This window comes from Canis lupus, chromosome 12, assembly GCF_011100685.1.
Source record: "Canis lupus familiaris isolate Mischka breed German Shepherd chromosome 12, alternate assembly UU_Cfam_GSD_1.0, whole genome shotgun sequence".
NCBI lineage: Eukaryota > Metazoa > Chordata > Mammalia > Carnivora > Canidae > Canis > Canis lupus.
This window is the reverse complement of record NC_049233.1, coordinates 42,003,323-42,009,322: the sequence shown is the minus strand read 5'-3', so window position 1 is coordinate 42,009,322 and position 6,000 is coordinate 42,003,323. Positions and strand designations below refer to the sequence as shown.

Sequence of the window (6,000 nt, the reverse complement as noted above, 5' to 3'; positions counted from 1 at the left end):
TCATTATGTTCAGTGATCATTTTTAAGACAAGGAGAGATCAATCCAATGGTAAAAAATACATGCTTTTTATCCTTTTTCATATGTCAGAATGGTTGATTACAATACTTTCCTATTTTCTCCTTTGACATTATCAAATGGTTACTTGATCCTATTTTTTTTAATAAAAATGAAAATGAGCTTTGACAAAAACCTAGAAATTCATTTGAATTTTTCCTACTAATATATATTTTGTTTGGTTATATATAAATTTTATATTTTATTTAGATGTTATATATAAATTTTATAAACTTTGTACTTACTTATTTTGTGGAAAGTTCAATGTCATTTCTCTATTTGTTATTATGCATCCTGCTTAGTATCTTCAATCTTCATCTAGTTAAAATATCCATCATTAGGAAATCTTAGAGGAAATATTGTATCAGTCATACTAAATTGCTTCACAAACTTTAATGTGCAGAAATACCATTGTCATTTTAAAGACATAAAACTAAAAATGTCAAAAACAGAAACAAAAGGACATTGGTAAAAAGTAGTCCCCACACTAACTAAGTTTTATCAAATTTGATCAAAATAAATTTTCGAATCTTAGGAGTAGAATTAAATTCCAGATTTTTCAGGATTTACTACTTCTTCCTATAGATACCCTGATTAGCCATGGGAATATTTTATGTGATTAATTAGTATCACTATAAAAGCATATAAAACATAAGATGGGGTGAATTGGAAGAAAGCAGGAAACCCCCACCAGAAAGGTGAAATAATATTTTGAGATATATTTAGTCAGTACTCGCTGGTTAAACAACACATAGCCAAAACCTGTATGTAGTAAACTTCAAATAAAGATGCAAATTTAATCTAAAATGCATTTATTGATCATTCATTGCTTTGTAAATTCTATGGAATAAGTCTAAATATACTAATTAAAAGGGAGATTGAAACAGTGATTTAAAAATATTACCCAAATATATGTTGTCTATATGATGCTTTTTTCAAATATAATGATATAGGTAAATTGAAAGAATATAAAAAGATATATAATGCAAATATTAATTGAAGGGAAGTAGGAATGCCTACATTAACATCACATAATATAGATTTTAGAATAAAGAAAATTATCAGAGATGAAGACATATTTTGCTAAAAAGCACAATCCACAAAGAAATGGCATCCTAAACACTGTGAGAGGGGAATTATGTCAGCAAGATGATAGAATCAGGAGCTGCAAAATATGTGATACAGAAAATGACATAATTGAAATAATAAATTGACAAATCCACGATTATAGTTAAAAACAACATCCCTCTTTCTAATGGTTGATAAGCCAAATTTTGGGAAATTCTTGGCTATTATTACTTCAAATATTCATTTTTCTCCCTTATATCTTTCTTCTTCCTCTGTTATTGTGATAATGCATATGTTACATGTTTTGAAATTATCCCACAGTTCATGATGTTCTGTTTGCACACTGTAAAAGGATATATTTTATAGTGAATAAATTACATCTCAATAAAACTGCTCTTAAACAGAGAATAACTTGCAAAAAGACAGTATAATGGAAAGGATTATGAAATGTTTACCATTCAAGTAAGTGAATGTGTGGAAACAGTTTCAGAAGAATAGATATTAATTCTTCTTTAAATGTTTGGTAGAATTCCCCTGGGAAACCATCTGGTACTGGACTCTTGTTTGTTGGGAGGATTTTAAGTACTGCTTGAATTTCCTTGGTGGTTATGGGTCTGTTTATATTTTTACTTCCTCCTATTTCAGTTTTGGTAGTTTATATGTCTCTAGGAATGCATTCATTCCTTACAGATTGCCTAATTTGTTGGCATATAGTTGCTTATAATATGTTCTTATAATTGTATTTTGGGATGCCCAGGTGGCTAAGTGGCTGAACATCTGTTTGCAGCTCAGGGTGTCATCCCAGGATCCAAGGATCGAGTCCTGCATCAGGCTCCCTGTGAGGAATTTGCTTCTCCCTCTGTCTATCTCTCTGCCTCTCTGTGTGTCTCTCATGAATGTATAAATAAATAAATAAATAAATAAATAAATAAATAAATAAAATCTTTAAATAACAGTGATTGCTTGTTTCTTCAGTGTTGGTTGTGATCTCTCCTACTTCATTAATGATTTATTTATTTGGGTACTTTTCCTTTTTTGACAAGTCTGGCCAGGGGTTTAGTGATCTTATTAATTCTTTCAAAGAACCAGCTCTTAGTTTCGTTGATCTGTTCAATTTTATTTTGGTTTCTACTTCATTGATTTCTGCTCTAATCCTTATTATTTTTCTTCTTCTGCTTGGTTTAGACTTTATTTGCTGTTCTTTCTCCAGTTGCTTTAAGTGTAAGGTTAGGTTGTGTATTTGAAACCTTTCTTGTTTTTTGAGAAAGGCTTTTATTGCTATATACTTCCTTCTTAGGACCACCTTTGCTGCATTTCAAAAGTTTCGAATAGTTGTGCTTTCATTTTCATTTATTTCCATGAATTTTTTATTTATCCTTTAATTTTCTGGTTGACACATTCATTTTTTTAGCCTCCATGTATTTGAGTTCTTTACAAACTTCCTCTTGTGATTGAATTCCAGTTTCAAAGCATTGTGGTCTGAAAATATGCAGGGAATAATCCCAATCTTTTAGTACCAGTTGAGACCTGATTTGTGACCCAGTATGTGATCTATTCCAGAGAATGTTCCATGTGCATTTAAGAAGAATATGTAATCTGCTGATTTAGGAGGTAATGTTCTGAATATATCTATGAAGTCCATCTGGTCCAGCATATCATTCAAAGCCCTTGTTTCCTTATTGATCTTATGCTTAGGTGATCTGTCCATTGCAGTGAGTGAGGTGTTAAAGTCCCATACTCTTATTGTATTATTATCAAGGTGCTTCTTTAGTTTTGTTATTAATTTGCTTATACAATTGACTGTTCCCATGTTAGAGACATAAATATTTACAATTTTTAGATCTTCTTTTTGGATAGACACTTTAATTATGATATAATAATAATATATAATATAATAATTAATAATAATTAATATAATAATGATAATAATCTTCATCTTTTATCATGGTCTTTGGTTTAAAGTCTAATTTGTCTGATATAAGAATCACCACCTTAACTTTCTTTTGATGTCCATTAGCATGATAAATACTTTTCCATCCCCTCACTTTCAATCTGGAGGTGTCTTTTGGTCTAAAACGAGGTTCTTGCAGATAACATTTCAATGGGTCTTGCTTTTTTATCCAATCTGATACACTGTGTCTTTCAATTATGACATTTAGCCCATTTACATTCAGAGTAACTATTGAAAGATGAATTTAGTGCCATTGTATTACCTATAAAGTCACTTTTTATATATATTGCCTCTGTTCCTTTCTGGTCTATGTTACTTTTGGGCTCTCTCTTCACTTAAAGTTTCCCTTTTAATATTTCCTGTATGGCTGATTTGGTGATCAAGGTATTCTGTTTTTTGTGTATGCTTTCTTTTTTTTTTCTCTTTGCATTTCAGTTTTGGAAGCTTATATTAACATATCTCCAAGCTCATTGATTCTTTCTTCAACAGTGTCCAGTCTACTGATGAACTCGTCAAAGGCATTTTAAAATTTTTGTTGCAGTGGTCTTAATTCCTAGTATTTCCTTGAATTCTTTCTTAGAGATTTACTTTTCCATGGATCCCTTAACATATGAATAATAGCAATTTTACATTTCTAGTTTGATAATTCCAACATCTCTGCCATATTTGAATCTTTTTGTAATACTTATTTTGTCAGTTCAGCCTGTGTTTTTCTGATCTTTTATTATGGATCATAATTTTTTATTAAAAGCCATGTGCACACACAGAACCATATAGTATATATTGAATAAAAGACTAGAGTTAAATAGACGTTAGTGTGAGGTTTTATGTGAATCAGACTAGGAATTTAGTTGTGTGTAATGTTTCCTATAGCTGTAGTTGCCAGAGGTTCAAATGCCTCTAATATTCTTGATTTTGTCTCCTTTGTTGTCTTTGGGTTTTCTTATTAATTCCTCCTTAAGTAAAGACCGCTCCCTGCAAATCTTTCAACTGTGATACAGTATTATCTCATGTAAGCCCTATTGATGTGGTAGGAAGCTGTGGGGATGAGGGGAAAGCATTCTGTATTTCTACAATTAATTCTCAGTCTTTAGATGGCCTTGTCCCTGGACTATGAGTGTCACAATTGTTTCTTAGCTTCTATTACCCTTTTAGGTGAGAAAGTCTAGAGGGAGCTAGAAGTGACTAATTTCCTTCCCCTTATAATAAATAAAGGCTATTGTAAAGGTATTTCTCTTAAAATATTGGCTTTTCTTATGATGAATTCTTTGGACATATTTCAAAAGGTCAGTTTTCTCCTCCCTCCTACAAAAACACAAGGATATTTCTTGTTTCTTCACTATGAAAACTTGGCAAGGTTTTCAGATGCACAACTCATGAAAGTCTTGGGACTCTTTAAGACTGAAGCCCCAAGAGTTTCCTATTCTCACACTAGTGTCCATTCTGCTTCCAGCAATTCGACAAAATAATCATGTAAGTTTATCTAATAACTTCTGTCCCCAGAAGCTTCTGTTCCTGATAAGCTGATCTCAGCTATGATTTTCTATATTCATCTTAAGATTTGGAGTCCTGGTTTGCTCCAAAAACTCAATTCTCTACAGGGTTCAAAAAAAAGGAATTGACTCTCCACTTGTTCAGCACTTTTTTCTTGTTGTAACATGAGAGTAATAATTTCCAAGCTCTTTACATGTCAGAACTGAAACTAGGACCCTTCCACACTTGTTTACATAAAAAAATTTGGAAAAATAGGAACAGAAAGATTTCCTCAACTAGATATAGAGCACTACAAAAAAACTACAATATACATTATATTTAATAGTGAAAGACTACATATTTCCTGAGGTAGGAACAAGACCAGGAATATCTGTTCTCATCACCCTCATACAACATAGCTATAATGTTCTAGTTAGTGCAATAACAGAATAAAAGGAAATTTAAGGCATACATATTTTAAAGGAAGAAATAAAACTGTCTCTATATGCAGATTCCATGATCATCTATGTAGGTAACCCTAAAGAATTTATTAAGAAAAATTCCTAGAATTAATACATGAATACATTAAAGTCACAGAATATATGATAAATATAAAAGTTGTATTTCTATAGACTATTAATAGAGCACAGAGATACTAAAATCAAAACTGCAACACTATTTACAATTGCTCAAAGGTAGAAAGCAATACTTAAGTATGAATGTAAGAAAACATATACTTGTATGCTAAAAGCAATATAATGTTGATGAAAAAAATGAAAGATCTAAGTAAATGGAGAGTTCTACCATGTACATGATTTAGAAGATTCACTATAGGAAAAAATATCAAGACAAGTATTTAGGACAAAAGCAGAACTCTCAAGACTCATTAGTAAGCAAAACAAACAAACAATGAAGTAGAATATACATGACCAGACATTTCACCAAAGAAGATACACAGATGGCAAATAAACACATTAAATTATATTTAATATCATTAGTCTTTGGCAAAATATATGTTAAACCGCAATGAAATATCTATCACTAGATGCCTAACAGAATAGATAAAATATAAATAGTGAAAACACTATATGCTGACAAGGGTGCAAAGAAAATGGATCATTCATACATTGCTAATGGGCTTAAGGTCATGCATGTTTAGTTTAGCCAGAAATTGCACTGCTGGGTATTTATCCCAGAGAAATGAAGAGTTGTGTTCACATAAAAATCTGTACACAAATGTTTATAGCAGCTTTATTTGTAATATCCAAAACATATCAACACATGTTTTTCAAACAGTGAGTGATTAAACAAAATGTAGTTCATCCATACCATTGAATACTAGTCAGCAATAAAAAAAAATTTTTAAAAAGAATGAATTATTGATATATGCACATCCTGGATGAATCTCCAAAGAATTATGGTGGGTGAAGAAGCCAAACCCAAAGGTATTTTT

At 31.1% G+C, this 6,000-nt stretch overlaps 1 long non-coding RNA gene across 1 annotated transcript in view; it reads right to left on the bottom strand.

Moving 5' to 3' along the window:
- Nucleotides 1-298: 298 nt before the first annotated feature.
- The window catches only part of LOC111098335, a 472,612-nt gene continuing 466,910 nt past the window's right edge, over nt 299-6,000 (bottom strand). The window contains exon 4 of the long non-coding RNA XR_005367959.1: nt 299-373. This is a non-coding gene — a long non-coding RNA (uncharacterized LOC111098335). The remainder of the gene's footprint in view (nt 374-6,000) is intronic.